Raw genomic sequence first — 23,102 nt, forward strand, 5'->3', positions numbered from 1 at the left:
GATATTAATATCTCATAGGATTTATGCAGCTTCTTGCTCCGAACACGTCCAGTCCCTTGAGTTAGCTTTTCATTTGTGATTTTTAAACAGTGTTGGTTTTAACAATTCGAATAGGCCTATCTATTTTGTCTTGGTCACTGCCATCGAGATCTTATTCATTCCGACTTTGCGTTACTCTCAGTTTCCTTGACATTTTATATAATTTATTCATTGTGTCTAATTTCATGACTAGTAATCGCGTTCGTCTTAGTTCGATTGAGCTTAATTTCTGGAATAGTGGAATGGCACAGTATACTGTCATCACCGCTCCCAACGACATGAAAGATATAGAATGCTAAACATACTCGTTACAGCGCCCCTGATTGAAGCACAGCGAACTAACTTTTGCCTGTAACTGTCATGGCGGCTGCCACTTCTTGGTCTTGCCAGTCAGCCCTTATCAGTTCAATGAATTGATGAGATTATAGTGTATGTTATTGCAAATTAAAGATTTATTTAAAAATAAACACGACATTTTCAAACATGCTTAATGTTGCAGTGATGTTATAGTGAAATAAGCACAGTGAATATGGTGAGCATTTGCTTGGTTAAAACAAGAATTATATATGTAGAAGGATGGATAATTCGGCGTCATGCACTAACAATAAAGTCATTCACTACAGAAAGACATGCTATACGTACAGCAGTAAAATGAAAATGTTAAAGGTCCACCTTTTCAATACCATGAATGTTTACTGATGTGAATATATATCACATAACGTTTAGAGAAGGTTGGTACTAGTTTAGACGCTCATTGAGCGTCATCATCAGCCAACAAATCAATTGGGCAAAATGCAACATCGAATAGCAATATATAACACATAATAGCACCTACAAGACAAATGTTAAACTATGACTAGTTGAAATATAAAACACATGGCAGCAAATACAAGGATTAATGTTGAAAGCTAAATTGTCAAAAGTTAAAACAATGAAAGCAAAACAGAGAAGGTAACAATAGCTAGGTTATGTACACAAGAAAGTAGTCCAGCTTGAGGTTTGTAGAACATAAGGTGTATATATATATATATATATATATATATATATATATATATATATATATATATATATATATACAACATTTAAATGCACTAACTAAGGCAAATTTTAAATGTAACATTAAAATGATGAGGGTATGGTGCGTATAACCATCTAAAACGTATGACAGCACCTATAAAGTCACTGTTAGATTATAACCAGTTGAAATGATGTGGTGTGTCTGGCTGTAAAACGTAACTTTTTTTGAGAAGGTATCCCAGTTGTTGAGTCTTGATAAACAAGAGAATAGTCCAACTTGAAGTGCATAAATCATAAGGCAACATATGTTATCAGTAGAGACGAGAATTATAGGCACTAAAACCAGTTAACATAGGCAGGCATATAGGCTCTTAAATTAGCCAAAATAGGCATATAAATAGGCACTAACAGTCAAAATAGGCAACAAAATAGACATGAAATAATTACTATAAAAGGAATTTACAACAATCAACGTTTCAATGTTTTCCGGTAACAATCTTGTTCTCCTGTCGGACAGAATGTTTTGTACTGAGAGAAATATCTCAACATCACAGCAAGTGATTGGACAAAACTTCAATGAAGCCACTTCATCTGGTTTTAGTTCAACCGCTTCATCTACCTCACCTCGTAGCACCCTGGCTACTTTTACCTTCACTTTCCATCATAGATTCTGCTGCAGGACCCTTATGGATCTTTTTGCTGATAGCGCCTACCTTCTCAGAGGTTCGGCCAAAACTTTTCCTGACTTCTTCCCCAACCCCAAATGACTCCACCGGGGGAAACCACTCGTCTCCAACTCGGTGATTGCTCCCGGCAGCTTGTTAAAGTTTGAAAATGCTCCGGTTCATGCAGGGGGATATTAGCTCCCACCATTGCAGTGCACAGGTCTAGAGAAAATTGTTGTTGGTCGCTGTTCACCGTGGACTGGTAGAAACGCTGCGATGACAACGCTTTCTGTACTCGTGTCAAATGCGTCGCAGTATTTTTAAATTGATGTATATGGTATCTTTTCACATTTGCTCTGAAAATAATAAAATTGACTTAAATTTCAATGTTCTTATATTTCTACAGCTAGGCTAATTGTATAAACATAATAATGGCGTATAGCATCCGGAGAGGCCTGGTGCGGGTCTTTCTCTCGTAGATGGCTTATTAGGCGACCTGCATGTCTGTGAAAATGATGGCCCTACCCAGGATGATTACTAATGCTGAAAACCAATTAAGGTTAAAATCCCCGACCCGGCCGGGAATCGAACCCGGGACCCTGTGAACCGAAGGCCAGTACGCTGACCATTCAGCCAACGAGTCGGGCAGTATAAACATGCATTTGTTTCATAAAAAAGAGAAACTGTTAGAGGTGATGTTTCTAGTACAAAACTTTAAAGTAGGAACAAGAGAATTTGTAATTTACATGGAAATATGTCCTCAAAATTGTTCAGTTATAATCTGACAGTTTCCTGTCGAGTTCACCGCGTGAAAAAATAATAAAAATGACGTGAAACGATACCTGAGTAGCGTAGAAGAAAAATCCTTCTTATATGCTGGCCAGAAACTCACCAAGCTTCCCCCAGCAGTATTCTTACTTATATAGAATTAAAACGGAGGCACTATAAATCTCAGATTTGTGAAAATTTTATATGTTGCTATTCGCCGCCGGGTCAGCTCTCATGAAGACTATTTTCTGTTGCCTGCAATAGATCCTACATCATGTGTGCCCACAAAGCTGCCACTCTCGTTGGAAATTAGAAAACCGCGTGATTTGAAATTGTCGTGGCATGCGCCCATAAACTTACTTTTTGTCACAATTTAGCAAGACTTTAGATGGGATGCTACAGCTTACGCACCTCAGACTCTCTCTGCTTGCCCCCCGCAGCACAACGGTTCCTAACCGGACCTCACCAATCCAGAGCAACGGTCTTTTCACTGGCCTGGTCTTGTAAAGATAGTCTTTGTAGCCTTGTTAAACACGTTATGACATCGTCCAACCTACACATAGCGCTGGTGAAAGTTGCTCACGATTTAAAAAACTACATTTCAGTTGTAGTCCGCTTCTGTGGTGTAGTAGTTAGCGTGATTAGCCGCCACCCTCGGAGGTCCGGGTTCAATTCCCGGCTCTGCAACGAAATTTGAAAAGTGGCACGAGGGCTGGAACGGGGTCCACTCAGCCTTGGGAGGTCAACTGAGTAAAGGTGGATTCGATTCCCATCTCAGCCATCCTCGAAGTGGTTTTCTGTGGTTTCCCACTTCTCCTCCAGGAAAATGCCGGGATGGTACCTAACTTAAAGACGCGGCCACTTCCTTTCCTCTTCCTTGACGTCCCTTCCACTCTTCCCATGCCTTCACAAGGCCCTGTTCAGCATAGAAGGTGAGACTGTCTGGGCAAGGTTCTAGTCCTCCTCCCCAGTTGTATCCCCGACCCAAAGTCTCACGCTCCAGGACACTGCCCTTGGGACGGTAGAGGTGGGATCTTTCGCTGAGTCCGAGGCGAAAACCTACCCTGGAGGGTAAAGAGATTAAGAAAGAAAGAAAGAAAGAAAGAAAGAAAGAAAAAAGAAAGAAAAGAAAGAAAATATTTCAGTTGTAAATCTCTATTTTCACGGGAATGGAATCAGAGTTCAAAATAGTGATTTTTAATTTTCATCTTCTCTGTGACAAGAAACCACCGGCGTTTTAACTCTTCGTTCAGTAATTAAATTATTATTTACATTTTGGCAATATAAATTATTGAAAGTTCACGATTAATACATCACAAAACAACTTTCCACAATACGTAAATTAATAGGCCTATAAATGCTACAGTGAAATGCGATCGTAGTTCAGCCACAAAAAAATAAAAGGAACAAACGAACTTACCTCCTTACAGCAAGATTGGCAGAAGACTACCTTTCCATCCGTAGTAAAATTGGGATTCCCTGTGATCCACCGCTTCAGCCAGTAAGACTTCGACGATTTTTCTTTGCAATTACAATTTTTTTACGTCACACCGACACAGATAGGTCTTATGGGAACGATGGGATGGAAAAGGCCTAGGGTTGGGAAGGAAGCGATCATGGCCTTAATTAAGGTACAGCCCCAGCATTTGCCTGGTGTAAAATGAGAAATCACGGAAAACCATCTTCAGAGCCGCCGACAGTGGGGTTCGAATCCACTATCTCCCGGATGCAAGCTCACAGCTGCGCGCCCCTAAGCGCACAGCCAACTCACCCGGTAAGTTTTCTTTGGGCATTGCCACAGACACACTTCTTCACAATGAATTACAACACGTTCTGAAGATAAAGCTTACGAGTACAACAGTTCACATCGAGGAGGAGGTATAAGGGTTCGACGTTGATTGGTTCTCGCATATGTCTTAGAAAGTTGGAGGGGTTGAAGGCTTCGAGGTCAAATTGTTCCTTGTTTCTCCTGACGGAAATTTCCCAAGAACTATTTCTGGTGACGTCCAAGAATTCCCATTTTTGTTCGTGGGATAAACAGGTCTTGAGAAATGAGAAGATAATACTGTCGAGCTCATCAGTTACAATACTCTATAATGCACTGGAAGAAAATCGGCTACTTTAAAACTATTAAAAAGGCATCAAATAGGCAATAATACTCCAAATAGGCACAAACCCCTGAAATGGGCATTTATAGGCACAAAAAACAATGAAATATAGCTTAAAGAACCCTAAAACGGATTTATATCTCAAAAGCCTACGTTTCTGAACACAGGAATAAAATAGGCAAATAGGCAAATTCCCGTCTCTAGTCATAAGTTACTGGGAAGAGCTCATATGTTCTGCTTGGCCTATCCATGAATGTGAGCGTCAATGTTTGCTTCAGTTGTGCATCGTTCGTTGAGTATTTCCGTTTGCCTTTATCTCCAATATATATTTGGTGCCATTTTTACTTTTAGAATGATAATGGTAGTAAATACCATAGTCACTATGGATGAATTTATTTTTCAACGTTGAGTGGCTATTAGGGTGTTAAAAATGTTAGTCAGGATTTTAGTGACATCTCAAGGTAAACTTTAACAATTCATATTGTTTTTTACATTGTTATTATAAAATGAAATAACGTGGGCGAATTGGAATAGGAGCAAATGAGTTGATTTTGGTGGGACGAAATGAGCGGACCTATTATCAGTGGGCGGGAAACAATGGACCGAAATGTCCTGTTCTGGACGAACTCTCATTGACTAAAATGAGTAGGCGAAATCTCAGTGACCAACGTCCTGAAAGCGTCTCAATATATTTCGAATCCTTGTCCGCCTGACGTGAACTAGCCTTGAATCACTAATGGTTAGCACTCTAAAATAGACTCGAATATCTCGTTTATCCTTCTGAAGTCCACATGTTCTTTTATGGTTGAAGAAGTGAACAAACAAATTAACATCCTAATTCTTACAGTCGTGACTCTTACGTAAGTGGCAAAATACACTTAAAATGTCAGAGAATAAATGGTTATTGATCTCATCCAATAAAATACTTTACTAAGGAATTTTTTAAATTTTAATTACACTCAAAATAGTGATAATTCTTAGAATATTTGTCTCTGAGTGGGAAAAGGTAAGTAAAACATCAATTCATTCATTCATTCATTCATTCATTCATTCATTCATATTATAAAGGGTAAGCTTTGTTGATGCAACAATAGAGTTCTGCCTTGAGAAGTTAGCTTAAGCTGTAAATAGCCGCAGATCATTCCGGTGACCAAGATTCTGGAATAGGATTCACTTGATCGTGCTCTTCCTTTGTTATCTACGACTTTGCAAAGGAATTCGTCATATTTAAAGTTGCCTTCTTTCAATGTTGTTAATGAGTTTTCTCTTTTCATCTATTTCTTGGAGAAGCTGAGTGTCCGACTAGTTCGGGTCATTCTTCTCCTCATCTACATAAAAATAGAATGAAATTAATAACACTAACAATAATATCAATCTCACTAGCTTCGCCATTTTTTTCGCCTAGTGCCAGACGGTCAAAAAAGAGTTTTGTATAATTGGTTTGGGGATATACCTTTATGATATTTCTTAATGTCAGCAGTCTTGGCAAGTTTAGGTGTCAGTTCGCCTCGATACGGGAAAGGAAGGTTTCTTCTTGCCCATTTCGAACGTGTCTTTGTATAACTCAGAACATACATATCGAAGTTACAACACAAAATATTCCTTGTGTTCAATAATTTTGTACTGCATCATACGCCATGTGATTTTCTGTCTTACTGAACGGGGCGGGGTTAACACATGATAGTCCAATTGAAAAGCATTAATTATTTCGATATTTGTTGATATTTGGTATTCTCTGACGATGTTTTACCTACTGCGATCTTAATTTTTGATTAATTTCATTTTATGGTGTACTCAATCGTGAAATGTCTCTGACAAATTAGAAACACAATAATTTTATCAATTAACCACCGTATAAAAATAAGAAACCGAATAAAATAATATGTAACACTAACTTATCCATCACAGACAGGCCCTATCCATGACGTAACTGCACGAAGCCAATGACAACATTTAGTTTAAGTTACACCTTGAAAGTACCTTGATTTTTCTTGATTTTTTCCAGGTGGGCTTGGGAGAGATAGTCTACACTGAGAGTAAATAACCATTCCTGAATTTTTCAGGTGTAATTTTGAATAAACTCTCCTCAATTTATTCCAGTTACTATTTTGTTCACTATAGCCATTCTAGTTTGTTTTATTTTACCAGAGATTTAAAGTAGAATGTTTCTCCTGTCAACGGGTGATCTTGAAAACGATATTAACTACCGGGGATTGACCGGGCTTGACCAGGATTGGATCCTTGGACGTCTGGTTGAAAATCAGCAGCCAAGCCACTGCGGTAATCAGCTCCTATTCCATTCTGGGACATTCGTGATGGTCTCTGTCAACGACGTTATCAAGGCCAGGATATTAAATGGTGCTTGTGGAAGGAAGTTAATAGAATGTCCAGAGATTGAAGATCTGTTTCGACGTGTACTCTCTGGGTGGAGCTAGATGAACACATATGATACGCTTCTCTGTATGCCACGCGATACCGATATTATCAAACGTGAAGGCTGAAGTGTGTTATGGCCGTACTATTTAAGCAAAATTTAGCTTCTTTGGCATTCATGTTATTAATTAGTCGCACACACTTCACTGAACATGGACTCTGTTAAGCTAACTACTGTAAATACTGTCAGTTGCATTATTATCTTGTATGTCTTAGCCTACCATGTGATGGCATTTTCCAAACTGGGGGTAAGTACGTGCTAAGGAAACGTGGAAAGTTTATGGTTTCACTTCATTCTGCCCTGTGTACGTGGTGTAACAGGAGGGTCAGGATATTTATCTATATGCTGTTTTATAAAAGCCAAATACCACAAACTAATCACCAGATTTCCAGATCCAAAACCCCTAGAAAGGTGAAATTAGGTACAGAGGTTTATCTTCTGCTCTGGATGTACACTAAGAAAGTATTTTTCAAAATTCAGCTTCTATCCTAGATTTAGACCTTTTGCCCAATAGCTGATGTCGGTAAAAATCACATTTGTTGTACAAGGATGAGACAAAGCTCATTTTAAGACTCAGGAGGCAAGGAATGAATCTTGGTAATTACGGACGCGAACGACAACCACGTATTAAGGCCCTAAACCCAAAAGTTTTCGAGATATTAGCACCACGCTGCCATCGCTCTTCAGTCTTAAGCGGTGGAGAGCACATGTTGACAGACCCATGAATGAGGCGATCATTATAACTTCCACTTGGGCGGACTACGTAAGACATGCAGAAAGAAGAAGATGTTATTCTGGGAGAAACGTTCACGGTGCACACTGTCAGTTCTCTCATTTAATGCAATATGATCCGACGTGCTACGGCATTCTATAAGACAACTTTACGCTGTTCATTGAACTAACTTTGTTCGCCATACACATGTTCTTTTCATTTATTTCTATCTTTAATTTTTAATACTTTCCACCTTTTCAGGCTCAGTTTGCTGACAACGCTAATTCATTTATTTATTTATCTTTTTTTACAGTTTGATTTACGTCGGACCAACACAGATAGGTCTTACGGTGACGATGGGTGAGGAAAGGGCTAGGAGTGGGAATGAAGCGATCATGGCATTAACTTAAAATACAGCCCCAGCCTGGTGTAAAAATGAGAAACCACAGAAACCCATCTTCAGAGCTGTCGATAGTGATGTTCGAACCCACTATCCTTCGAATGTCTAAACTGTGCATCCACTTCCTCAGTCACAACGGTATAGGTCTTATGTCTACCAGATTTTCCTAGATCTCCGGTATCTGTTTCTGTATAATATAGTTCCTGTTACTCAACATGACTATACTTTCTTTCCCTTTTCCATATCTATCTTCTAGTGTATACCTACCAGAAAAGAGCAGACAAGTGTCTGCGTGCAGCTCTCTCATTTACAGCAGTACGATCAGAGGTACTTCTGCGTCCTATCATATTGATTCATACCTCTCATTAAATCGACTTTTATTCGCAATAAATACTTTAACTCTTCTTCTTTTATTCTTAATACTTTGCACAATTGCAGACTCACGTTTGTCACAACGCGGTGGTTCTACCAGGTTTTTCTGGTTATCTACAGCTGCTGTATACTGTAGTTCCTGTTTCACATAATTGACTCTACTGTCCTTTTCTCTTCGTTAGGCATGGAGCTCATTACTATCGTAGGCGTAATGGTACTGAACCCTTTAACTTACCGTTCCATCGTTGGTCATCTGCCTCGGCTGATTCAGTACAGCAATATCGTACTCTTAGATCTTGGGGTCGTTGCGAGTTTTTTCTATCATTTTCAAGACACGAGAAAAAATTCGAGAACTCTTTATTTGGAAATCTATTGACAGAGAGATAAGGGAGCTGGTCAAGACCTGTAAAACTTGTCGGGTTAGCAAGTCATCGTTAAATACTAAGTTAGGTCTATTATCTTCTCATCAAGCCACTTGCTCTATGGGGCACTAATACACTGACTACGTGTGGCCTTTCCCAAAATCTAAAGGATATGGGAGTAAGTTCGTATTCGTGTGCGTGGACGGGCTTACCCGTATTTCTTCGTTATTCCTTACGAGGCTGTCCACTGCTCAGTCCACCATCAGTTGTCTGAATTTAATTTTCGCTGCTTTTGGACCTTGTCAATATCTTGTTTCAGATAATGCGAAGCGAAGGTGTTTACTTTAAACTTGTTTTGAAGCGAAGCGAAGGTGTTTCCTTTAAACTTGTTTTGAAAGATTTGATTTGACCTGTCAGTCTAACATATGACAACTACAGTCTATTATGCCCAGCCCTCGTATGCAGAGCGAGTTAGTCGCAATTTCCGTTCAGCTCTCATTGCTTTCCATCATGAGGGCCATGTTCGCTTGGATACATCGTTACATTGGATGTATTTCGCATTTAACTCAGCTCTTCACGAATCTCACAATATTTCGTCGAATTTCCTGATGTTCAATTTTGTCACGAACTCGCCACACTCTAACTTGTGGTCAACAATAAATCTGGATTATATCCGGGATGTATGGAAAAATCTAGAGATATCCTTAGGGCCTCCGTTAGAAGAATGAAAGAGGGATACGTTCGTGGACACCGATCCACTAACTTAAAGATTGGTTACAAGGTGTTTGTTAGGAATTTTGCGGCGTCTGGTAAGCTTGCTCCCAGATTTTGTGGCCCTTGTAAAATTTTAGATTTTCTCATTCCTGTTACTCTACTTGGTCATCAATCCAGAGTTGCAAAAGGATTTCAGGGCTCATCTATCTCAAATCAAGCCCGCTTAACGGTCTTTTATTTGTCTAAATTGTTTCTGATGCAATTTTGTTATCCTTTCCAACTCGAAACCTACCGTAAATGCTTTAATCTGTTCTTTTCTTCAATAAGGTATTTGATGTGTACAGTAAGTTTAGTACTAAGTAGTACTAAGTTTAATATGGCTGCGATAAGATTTAGGTATGCACCTCATCTTAAATATGTTTTGAAGGCATGATTAGCCTTTTTCATATTTATATCTTGTGCAGTATATAGTCTGTTCTCTGTTTAATTTCTGGTAATTTAGTTAGGGTGCATAGGTTTTAACCTAATTGTAAGAATTTCCATTGTTTATAAATTTCATTGTAATATCTTCCCCATACATTTATATTCTGCGAGCTGACCCAGCTTTCCTGTCATGAATTTGAAACTATCACTCAATGATGTCTCACCTCCCTTCTAGGTTCTGCAGCCACGTTCAACGGAGAAAATTACTCGACAACATTTTCTGTCGCCGAGTGGTGCTATGTTTCAGTTCCCCAATTAACATAGTGGCTAGTGTTTCCCATCTGAATTTGTGACGTGATACGCCTGTCAGAGCCGATGTGAGCTGGCTGCTCGGCCATGAACTTATTATACCATCCGGTTCTCTGTGTCACGGTAACTTGTGCAGTGTTCGATACTGTCTGGGGACACAACAATAACGTACCACCTCGTATGCTATCTGGTGCCAAGGTCCTTGGTTGAGGACAGGGCAACAACTCTTCATCTCTTACTATACCGGAGAGCTGGTATCTCAGGGTACTTTGGGGGTCTGACACTTCGGATACGGAAGTCGGCCACTTCGGCTCTCCTCGCCGTCAACCTTGGACACAACGGCCCGCACTATGCAAAGGCTGCATCCGTCTTCAATCAATTTATCTGCAGATTTCATGGACTTAACATCAAGAAATTCTAAAAAGTTTCAAACCTTGAAGAAAATTATCTAATATTCACAGGTTGATTTAGAATTGAAAACTTTAGGAGGGAGGGGGAGGCCTGCAAAAGTAGAACGACCTTTCCCTTGTAGTAGGCATTCCTTCTAAGGCCTGTAAATGGTGAAGTCTCACGGTGGTGGGCTGAACTGAAGGATGCTTTTATCTAAATTTCATGTTCATTAATAGGTGTCACTACTGTTGTTTCTGAGTGCCACCTAGGGTCATTGATTGCGATCACCTTAGTTGAGAATTGCTTATCATATTTTACAGTAGGTATGCCACATACTGGCTTGAGTTATTTGTTTCCAATTTACCACTACTGCCTGACCATTTCCAAACCAACCAACCAACCAGCACCCAGCTTGTCCCTACAAATACTGTAAGCTTGAACCTTTATGTATCTACAGTATCTGGATCTGAGACTGTGCGACGTGAGGTGAGGTTTTACTCCCAAGGACACGATGGGTGAGGGAGGGGAAGCAATAAGGCAGGATACAATTTAACCTAAAATGTAAACTTATCTGCGTGTGGTGACGGGAATATATCAGCGCGTTTGGGCGTGCTCCGATTACCTTGAGTTTATATGTAGGGTTCTTAGTTTTTATTATGTAGGTTTCTAGGCTATCAGTGGACGGAGTGTAAACCGCAAGAGCTGGTACCGTATAATTTAAGGAAGTACGAGTGTGTACCCTCGTTTCCCTTATTCAGTTTTGCTTTCTGGTGACTAAGCTTGCCTTACCTGCAAATTTCTCTCTTGCTTTATGGACTTTAACTTTCTTTCTGATTACAAGTAATCATGCTCATATTGGTCCGTACTGACTGCATAGCTTGAGAATATATGTATGGACATTTTTCTTTCCTGCCTTAGTCACTACGTAGTATGGTTTACCCTCTGTGTCCTGGGCCTTGTGCCCTATTAGGTTTTATGACAAGTCATGTCACGGGATTTCATTTTGTTCTCGGCCTTTTGATTAACCTTTCGCTTCCCTTTTCATGGCTGTCAAGGATGAGCTCCTGTATTTCTTCATCCTTCGTTCCGTATTTTGTGAGTGGCTTCCCTATTTCGTAAGGGCAGCGAGTGTTACGTAATGTGAGACTTAGTGAGCTCGTAAGTGTAATTAGAGGTACGTGATGTGAATTCTATGCCCGTTCGGCCATGGAAAATTGAAACTTTAGTTCAGGGTTCGATACCCTCCCGATGTATAGTAATCTAAAACTGAGGATTTGATTACCCTCTGATTGTAACTTATTTGAGGAAGCTCTAGCTTCTTTCTCTACATTTAAACAATGTTTAAGTGAAAGAATAACCTTGTTAACAGAGAGACTGATCTTAACCCTCTTTCTGTTACCAGTAATATTCTTGACTTAAAAGTCGTGTGTTGTAAAATGGGAGTTGCCCCTGTTTTTGTTATTATATTGTAAATATCCTTTCTACAGAGTGCCCCAAGAAACCCACCGACAACGCTTAGTATGTTGTGCGGGAAGCAAATTGATCGGTTTTCAAGAAGTAACCCATGTCCAGAAACGCACGGCTTGGACGCTGTAGTGCATCGAAGTGTGAGATGGGTGTGCGTTTCACATGTCGTCAGTAAACCCAACATGAGTAGTACATCGGGCTCATTACAAACGGGGTTCGAACTGTGTATCTCCTACGTCATTGCAGAGTCTACGTCGGTGGAGACGAGCTTCACCCACATGACCCGAAGAAGAAGAATTTCAATCGCTACGTGGACTCGAGCAATAAGGTCCTCCGCTGACGTTACAGGAGTGTCATACACCATCCTCCTCATACTACCCCACAGAAAGTAGTAGAGAGGTGTCAAATATGGCGTCCGTGCTGGCCACCTGGTGCACCTCTACCAATCCATGGAATTGCATATGTGACATTCAGGTGATTCCGCACATTTACATCAAAGTGTGTTGGAGCTCCGTCGTGTTGCAGCCACATTACATGCCGAACATTTAGTGGCACTTCATCCAATAGGGTAGGAATGTGAGGTAGATCTGTCCTGTCAGTATTTTGACAGTAGATATGGTCCGATGATATGGTCACCAATTATTCCAACTCAGATGTTAATACCGAACCTATGTTGGTGATTTCGAATCAGCTGCGCACGCGGATTTTCGTCCGCCCAAACATGCATGTAGTGCAAGAGGACAAACTGTAGAATGGGGATAGTACGTATTCGCAAGTAACAAGCGCAAAGTGCTACTACTTTACTGTACAATGAACAAAAATCTCAGGCAGGAAGTACCTACGTAGAACTGTCCGGTTTCTCTTAGTCGCCTCTCGATGGCCGCGGACGTGGACTGATGTGGGGTTCGTTTGTTTGGAAAACGTTCCGCATACAGTCTTGCAGCAGCTCTACCACTGCAGTCCGCTTTGCCTTATGCAAGCATCATGGCTGTTATTTCCGTAGCTGTTTACTGATACATGCCGCACTGCTGTTAACAACGTTACTGCGCTGGCAGACTACAGTACACAAGTAACCCAGTAGGACTGTGTACAGGAATGTAGGGCATGCTTAGGAATCTTATTAGGCTGAGATCGTCCATCCGCAGTACACATATGACTAAATGGTTGCATACCTTCCGTATTAAGACACCAAATTGGAACAGACGGTCACAACCGTTCTCAAACTTCGACGCTCTCCAGCGCCCAAATCGTACATTTCCAGACAGGGGCTCCTTCTTGAAAACCGACCAGTCCGCCATCCCGAACACCATACTAAGCCTTGTCGGTGTTTTTTGGGGACACCGTGTATAATCTATTTTATTATATTCTTAAACTGTTACTGTGGTTCAGAAAAGAGAGTAGAAAAGAAAATATAATTTTGAAAATAATAGTAATAATAATAATAATAATAATAATAATAATAATAATAATAATAATAATAATAATAATTTTATATACTGGTCTCGTTAACATGAGTTTTACCTGATGTGCGACAAGGAATTTTAGATGTGATACGTATTTTGTTGCAGGGTGCATATGACGTTGAGATAAAGTCAATTGACCAGTGTGATGATCCTGGAAACGGAGAATTGGACTTCAAAATTAAGATGAGAAAAATTAGCAAGTATAACTACAGCTATGATGTCAACTGGACGACTCAAGTTCCTTTTGATGATAACGTTGGAATAAGTGTAAGTAATTTGTACGAGAGAAAAATTGTGACAATTCTTCATGCCCCAGAATCGAATCAATAAAATTAACACTGAATTCTTTACCTGGCAATGGAAACTGTAACTTAGTGTTCCGTTCTGGAGATAAACGAATGCTACTAAGTAGTTTGCCAATATTGTTCCGTTATATTTAGTCCACCTGTTTTACTGTAGTTTCTTGATGGGTCAGTATTTTTGCATCTATCTCTTGGCACAGGCCAGAGCAAAGTGTAACTTCCACCGAAGTCCCCATCTCATCCATGGCTGTGTCAGTATGGAAGCCTCTCAGGAATAATTGGGCTGAGTAATGACATTCAGAGCACGATTTGTGTGTCTGAGTCCCCCTGTGGTTGGGGACAGTACAATAACACAGCCTGTCGTAAGAGGAAACTAAAAGGGATCTCAGGGCCAACTTAGGAGCGTGGGTTGGCGACCACGGAGCCCTCAGCTGAGTCCTGGTATTGCTTCCACTTATTTGTGCCAGGATCCTCACTTTCATCTATCATATCCAACCTTCCTTGGCCAACTCTTGTTATTTTCCGAGCCCGACGGTATTAGAGCATTCGTATCTTATGGAGTCTTTCATTTTCACGTCCTTCGTGGTCCTTGTCTTTCTTTGGCTGATACCATTTTTCGAATTGTCTTTTTTCTTTCTGATTAGTGTCATATAGAAGATAGTTGCCTAATTGTACTTCCTCTTAAATTTGTAATCACCACCACCACCACCACCTGTGTCTGAGTGTTATGAAGAGTGTTACTCATACGCTCTGTCATACTGTCCCAGTGAGGAGGGCAATGGCAAACTACCTCACTCCTCATCCTTCATTGTAAGCCTCATTTTAGTGCCATCAATGTTATTTTTGGTTTCCCATAATTTAGGGTGATGCTATCAATCAGTCATCAATGATATGCATTTAGGGCTGTCGCCCAGGTGTCAGATTCTCTATCAATTGTTGTGTATGGTACATTTTCGTCTCGGAACCATGTTGCTATTCGACATAGGTAGACCATGTGCCGGCACCGGGTTTCACCCCCTCCCTTCCTACTTCTTCTTCTTCGTTTAGGCCTACGATGGACCACGTGGTTCTTAACTCTGGTGAACTCTTTTCTTCCTCTTAGCCCAGTATTCCTTCATTCTAGCGCTATGGATGTCTTTTCTTTCTTGAGTCCATTTCACTCCTACTCCTGGACGCAGTGATTTAGTTGTTAGTGACTGGAGAGAGTCAGATGTCTTGACTAACTTTCTAAATTTATCTCGGTTGTAAATGTCAATGTGATCAATGTTAAGGTATTTTAGGTCTTTCCGCACTGAATTCGTCCATTTGGCATTTGTTGCTTTCCCTCTAGATACAGTGTTGAAGATTCTTGAAGTGAGTCTCTGGATGTCCATCCTGACTACGTGACCATAGAAGATTAGTTTTCTCTTCCTCATAGCTGTTGTAATGCTCTCTATTTTACTGTATAGTTCCTTGTTGTGCCTGATTCTGTAGCCATCTCCTTCTTTAATGGGACCCATAATCCTTCTGAGGATCTTTCGCTCTTTCACTGAGTTGTCCTTTCCGGGTCATGTTTAGGCATTCTGAGGCATACAGTACAGATGGTCTTACTACGGTGTTGTAGTGTCTAAGTTTAAGATTCACGGAGAGGGATTTAGACTTGTATATGTTCTTACAAAGATGATAAGCTCTTTCTAATTATATATCATATATCTATTATATATCACGGCATTTATTTAATGTCTTTAACTCCTCTAATTATTTTGATATCAGAAGTATTATCCAGCCATAAAATCTCGTTACGAAGATTCTTCTCATTTTTATACCCGACCCCGTAGAGAAACGGAACAAGGGACAGACAGACAGACAGACAGACAGACAGACAGACAGACAGACAGACAGACAGACAGACAGACAGACAGACAGACAGACAGACAGACAGACAGACAGACAGACAGACAGACAGACAGACAGACAGACAGACAGACAGACAGGCAGACAGACAGACAGACAGACAGACAGACAGACAGACAGACAGACAGTTCAATTTCTTCTCGACATGGAACACGAACAATAATTGTAGAACTTAACCAAAAAAATATTGTTTAGATTCTTGATGTTTCGTTTCATTGCGGTAAGTGAAACTTGTTAGACTAATATACAGTAAAAGTCTTACAAACTAGTGTCCGAAAATAAAGAAATACGATACGAGAAAATGTTCCATTAATTAAGTGTCAGAGCTGCATAAAACATAGCAGAGATTTATCAAAATATTATATGGCATAAAATAGAGTAGCATACGTGAAATAAGCAATATTGTTTTATTGCAAAGGTACACATTCAAAAAGTAACACAATTTGAAAATCGGATATCTACTCACCAGAAAAAGTAGTTGGTTAATTTCGAATGTGACAAATGGGCGAATTGAGTTCTTTAGAAAAGAAGCACGAGGATATTATCTTTTGACGTATAATATGCATATCGTTTTGTTCCCTTAGTGGATGCTTCGGTAAAGAATGAATGTGTCCCAAAAAAGTATCCACCAGACTTACAGTGCTCAAAAAGAGTTTCATGTAATACAATTTCACATGGTATATATCTACAGTATGCACTGTAGCCGAATGTTTGAGTGACGCTGAACCCAGATCAGGTTCAATACTTCCCTGACTGGAAGCATTTGTCTTGCCGGTTGGTATAATACCACATGTAGGGTCAACGGTGTATAGACGATGCGTGTAGTATGAGTTAAACATTGCAAGAGTGTCTAACGTATTACTGACCGTGATTCAAATTGTTGCATTGCTGCAATGATGGCGACAAATGGACGTCGCCGCTAATGTTAGTCAAAGTGATGTTTCCAGAGTTTGGGAAACACTCAGAGAGAAGCAAACCGTTGCTCATCAACCAAGGATGGGTCGCCAACGCAAGGTTCTCTTGTAAAACTGCCACAAGGACTTCGCTGAAACATTTATAAAAGAGTGCTTATTGGTTTTTGAGAAACTCTATGTAGATACACGATAGCAAAGTAAAAAGTTAACTAAAGGTGAATATGCAAAACCCTTCCTTGAGCACTGTAGTACTGAGCTCGATAGCTGCAGTCGCTTAAGTGCCGCGAGTATCCAGTATTCGGGAGATCGTGGGTTCGAACCCCACTGTCGGCAGCCCCGAAAATGGTTTTCCGTGGTTTCCCATTTTCACACCAGGCAAATGCTGGGGCTGTACCTTAATTAAGGCCACGGCTGTTTCCTTCCCACTCCTAGCCCTTCCCTGTCCCATCGTCGCCATAAGACCTATCTGTGTCGGTGCGACGTAAAGCAACTTGAATGAGCACTGTAGTAAATCGTAACTACTGATAGAAATAAGATACGTGAAATAAGCAATAATGTTTTACTACTAACATACACATGCAAAAAGTAATTTTGAAAGGCATATATCTACTGCACCCTCTCTCTTGGTATCTATAGTTGATTGATCCCCGGTTTCCTTGGAAGCACTTTAGTTGAGGGCGGTCCCACTCTATCAGCGTTAGCAGCTGCTAGGTGTATTTTCCATCATCAATGTGTCCCATTGCTCATGTTTCCTTTCTTCATACGCTCATTCGGTACGCTTTTTCTCGATATAAAGGCATTATTTCCCTCCTCTCCCCAGCTGCAAAACAGGGGTTAAAAGTCAGGTTGTGAGTTGCACAAATAGAAAAAGTTCTCTCAGTTTTAATTACTGCGTTGATGGGGTGAAAGTTCCTTTTGGGGATCACACAAATATGATTGTAAATAAAGGGTACAGATCTATGCACATGGTTATGAAGGTGTTTAGTGGTTGTGGTAAGAATGTAAAGGAGAGGGCATATACGTCTCTGGTAAGACCCCAACTAGCGTATGGTTCCAGTGTATGGGACCCTAACCAGGATTACTTGATTCAAGAACTGGAAAAAATCCAAAGAAAAGCAGCTCGATTTGTTCTCGATTTGCAATGTTTGGGCTGGGAAGACTTGGGAGAAAGGAGACGAGCTGCTCGACTAAGTGGTATGTTCTGAGCTGTCGTGGAAAGATGGCGTGGAATGACATCAGTAGACGAATACGTTTGAGTGGTGTCTTTAGAAAAGGAAAGATCACAATATGAAGATAAAGTCGGAATTCAAGACGATAAATTGGGGCAAATATCCGTTTATAGGAAGAGGAGTTAGGGATTGGAATAACTTACCAAGGGAGATGTTCAATAATTTTCCAATTTCTTTGCAATCATTTAAGAAAAGGCTAGGAAAACAACATATAAGGAATTTGCCACCTGGGCGACTGCCTTAATGCAGATCTGTAGTGATTGTTTGTTTGTTTGATTGATTGATTGATTGATTGATTGATTGATTGATTGATTGATTGATTGATTGATTGATTGATTGATTGATTTATTTATTGATTGATTGATTGATTGATTGATTGAGTCGAGCGCATACCCAACACATTTTGTAAAGGTGAAGAGGGACGGAGGTTGAGACATTTTTGAGGATCTGGTGTTCCTTTCTTGGAAAAGGGGTCTATGAGCTGATGGGCCACTATTCCATACTACACATTTAAACTCCATGGACGCTGATATTCCACCTGAAGAAGTCTATGGCGATTGTTTACGGACCAATAGTGCATGTCCTGGAGGTTTTCTTGTCCATCATTTGTAAATGTTGCTTCATCCCTAAACAAGATACCTGATAAATCTGGTGCATTTTGTCTTAATACCCATGTACAAAAGTAAACACGATTCTCGAAATAGTTTCTATGAAACTCTTGATGGAGAGAGAGACATGATACAGATGGAAATGACGGTGGAGATCGCGTAGTACACTTGCACGATTCATACCACTTCCTCGTGCGATTGCATGGGAACTAACGTGCAGATAATTATACTGCAACACCAGCTAAAATATCAATTTCACTCTCTTCTACAGTCACCCTTTTTTTTTCTTTTACGCTTTCTAGATGATACAGTTCCATCTTCACGTAGTAGTTTAAAGAGGTTCACAAATAATATTGTCGAGATGGGTGACGTCTCTTTGCGTATCGTTCCGCGCACAGAGCACAAGAACGAATAGCATTTTCCAAACACCATTACATGTCGGCTTTTTCAACATTTGTAAATACCAACTTTTACCACTTCCTACTTCTTGAATTAGCAGAAGGTAACTGACAAGAACTCGCAATGCAATCAATGTACTGTACATTTTTCTTGCTAGTGGCTTTACGTCGCACCGACACAGGTAGGTCGTGTCGCGACGATGGGATAGGGAAGGCCTAGTAGTGGGAAGGAAGCAGCCGTGGCCTTAATTAAGGTACAGCCCCAGTATTTGCCTGGTGTGAAAATGGGAAACCACGGAAAACCATCCTCAGGGCTGCCGACAGTGGGATTCGAACCAACTATCTCCTGGATGTAAGCTCACAGCCGCGCGCCCCTAACCGCACGGCCAACTCGCCCGGTGTGTACTGTAAAGGAAACAAACATAAGAAGATTATATCCCCGTAGTTAAGCAGTTGAACGGAGCGGACAACTGTCGTATTAACGTATTTCAATCTAGGGTTGTTCGTGAACTACTTATAATACTGAAAAAATACCCCCCGTACAATTGGCTGTCTAATTTATTCTAGTTTTGTTTTGTTAACGTCAATAGGTATAGATCCAATTGAAAAGCGTAACTTTCTAAAATAAATATACATTGTAATAATTATTAAAATCTGCGTATGGGCTACAATTATGAGCCCTTGGCTGCATTTCATTTCTGTGAAAACAGCACATCAATAGCACCTTCAATTTCAGAAGTATTTAGGGTTCCGGTACGCGTTTGTAGTGATTCACCCTGTATGGAGTTCATGGCCCGAGTTAAATAAAGGCGCAAAAGTTGATTCATTTTATGACTTTGTGAATAATTTGGACAGAGGAAAATTAACATTGCCTACTGATAAAGTCAGTTTTACTGTTGGTTTGGCATGGCATACAATGCCATTATTAGCAAAAGGCTGCATTCTGGATTTCTTAACATATGGAAAATGGCTCTTGTAAGTGTACAAACTTCTCGAAGAGGGCACTAATGTTAGCATCGCCCGAGCAGGTTCGCATTCACTCGCACGTTGACATCACAGCCGAGCCGTTTTGTCCCATTGGTCAGAGGCTGATGCGGTTAGGGCGGTGTATTTCCTCTTCATTACCTATTAGTTCTACAGCGTTGATTGGCACAGGCTTTTCACCTTTCTTAGGGAGTCTGTTAACATGTACTGTATTACTGGATAATTTAACAAAGATTTCTTCACGTGTGTGATAATAACTGACAGTTTTTTTGTACCTTGGGACTTAACACTAAATGTACGACATTGTTGGCGTATTTCATCGAAATGTGGTCATTAACTGATGATGTATAAATGCGAACAGCATTTCCTCTGTGTTTGGATAGAGAAAAAATCCGATTGGATTGATTCAAGGTCTTTTATGAGTTGTTGATAATGATTTTTACCATGAAGGAAAATTAGAGATCACGTTCCTGAGTTTCGTCATTATTCAGGTAACTTATATCTTCTTCCATTTGCTCTAGAACATAGTAGGCAAGTTCGTAACATACCGCAGTCCATTTTTTCTGCTAGTGCTTTAAAGTCGCAATAACACATTGAAGGTTTTTGACGATGCAAGGGTAGGAAAAGGTTAGTATTGGGAAGGTAGCGACTGTTGCCTTGATTAAGGTACAGCCTGAAGGTCTACGGGAGTTCGATGAGGTGAAGTGTTTCGTTCCTTTGGCACATTAAAGATGAACGTTATATTATCGAGAGATCGTACTAGTGAATATTTATTCGTACGTGAAATTTAGGAGGTTTAATATATGGCTATTAGCAAAGAAAACTTTCTGATCACTAGTTATTTGGTGTTTAATGTTGAGTTCTTATGTTGATCTTTGTGGATTTGTACGTATGCCAACTATTCAGTTGAATGCATTGTTTCATAATGTTGTTAAGAAGTAGTATGGGGATCAATCGGCATCGAACAGCGAAAATTCAAGGATTCAGATATTATTTGTTCAGTACCAGATATTGCGTCATGTTATTAATGGAAGAACTATTTAATAATAATAATAATAATAATAATAATAATAATAATAATAATAATAATAATAATAATAATAATAATAATAATAATGTTATTAGCGCGTCTACGCTCTGAACGAACTGCAACACACATGTTTGGAGTCACGAAGGGCATAGGCTGTAAAACTACGACAGGCCTACACATGTACGACGCACATAGTACCAGTGACCCCACGAAGTTGAGTGGGGGGAGTGGGGGAGAACCGGCAGAAAAATATGATACTCAGAAATAAGTGATAAAATAAATCGTATCACGGCATCAGTTACTTGTAGTTAAGAAAACTGTACATTATTATTATTTACCAAAAGAATATAGCCTACAGTTTATGGATGGGATATGAAACAAGAACGATAACCTGATAGTCACATTTCTAACAAGGGAATCAACGTTTATTTTGATGTCTCTTTACTGTTTCAGGTACTTTTCGTAATGAGTAAAAGGAGCTTCGCAGGATGGGGCCTGAACGCTATAAATTATGAAACGAAAACACCATGTGCGACTGCGATGTTAGCCTCTCCGGAGTTAACAACTTCTTTCTTAAGCAACTCGGGATTAGAACCCCCGAACTGTCCCATTAAAGTGGTAAGAACAGTTTTTAATTATCCAACTTGTTTAATGTACCTTTATCAGTGAGTTCTGTCTTCAGCATATGCTCTGCTAACAGGCAACAAGTAGCGCTGCAGGATTAAAGGCATGAATAAAGACCACGTAACGTCTAAGACTGTTAAAAAATTCATTTAAGTCTCGAGATATTATTGACACCAATAAAAAGCTATATTTATTAAACTAATCTCTGAAATCTCAAAAACACACTGAGTAGGAAGGAAAGGTTTCACAAGTTACGAAATTGGTCCTTGTCAATGTAGTCCTTTAAGAAACTGAAAATGCGCAATCTTACAGGCACTGTCTTTTAAGAATGCGTATCAGTATAGATCGCACTGGGAGTGTCCAGCGTTTTCATGGCTTGATATTACACTGTCAATATCAGCGTGTGTTTACAAGAACATCGTCGTTGCGCCTGCGAAAACCACTCAATGATAATAATTTTGGAGAAATACTCACCCGCAGTACATACGTATATTATGAAGAGCGATAATTTGTTGACAATATTCGCGCAATATTTAACCTTAGATGACAGGACCTTACTGACCAAGCTAAAGTATTTCACATAGTGTTTTTTCCAGGCGTAACGACGATATATCCTTAGAATGATATTAGGGGTTACCTTAGTTTTATATCAAAATGTGAATAAAATTCCTGCCTTATTCGACCACTTTCAGCAAAAGTTTTTACACCGATCAGTCAACGGAATGGCAAGAAATCAAGAATGTTGCTAATAATAATGTTTAAAATTCCACACCGCAGTGTTAGAGGCTGCATCATCTTAAATGCATTCAACCTAGAAATTTTTCTTTTTATGGGAGAATTTTTAGTATAAACATTACATCTTACTTATTGTAGTGAAGTGATTATCAGGTTGTGTCTAATAGTGAACGTTCCTATTTTTAAGTTCTGAATGTCATGTAAATATTGTTAAAAATAAAATTTGCCTCTTACTTGACCTAGGAGTACCTATCGACACTGTGATCCCGAAAGTCCTAAGAGGACTGCTACAGAGTGTGCTCAGACTCGGAAGAACACAGAGAGTTCACTTCATGCTCAGCGTCTGGTCAGACAGGTTGTCGTATGAGGGCTAGAACAGGGAGGGATCAGCCTCGGGAGGAAAACAGAGGAGAGTTTCGCTCATGTTTAGCGGCAGGTCAGACAGGTTGTCTTGAAGACAGGAACAGAGTACGCTTAGCCACGGGTGGAAAACATACGAGAACTCAGAGAGTACTCATCCGCTGAACAGGTAGGTTATCGTGTGAGGTCTGGAACAGGCTCGCCAAGCCTCAGGAGACCACAGAGGGTTCAGGTCATGGTCAGCGGCTGGTCAGCCAGATGTCATGTGAGAGCTTAAACAGGGCGTAACGTGCCTCAGGAGGACAACAGAGTTGAGTTCATTCTCCGTGGCCGGTCTGGCAGCTTGTGTAAGAGCTGGAACATTGCGCGGTAAGCCTCGCGA

This window comes from Anabrus simplex, chromosome 3, assembly GCF_040414725.1.
Source record: "Anabrus simplex isolate iqAnaSimp1 chromosome 3, ASM4041472v1, whole genome shotgun sequence".
Classification (NCBI taxonomy): domain Eukaryota; kingdom Metazoa; phylum Arthropoda; class Insecta; order Orthoptera; family Tettigoniidae; genus Anabrus; species Anabrus simplex.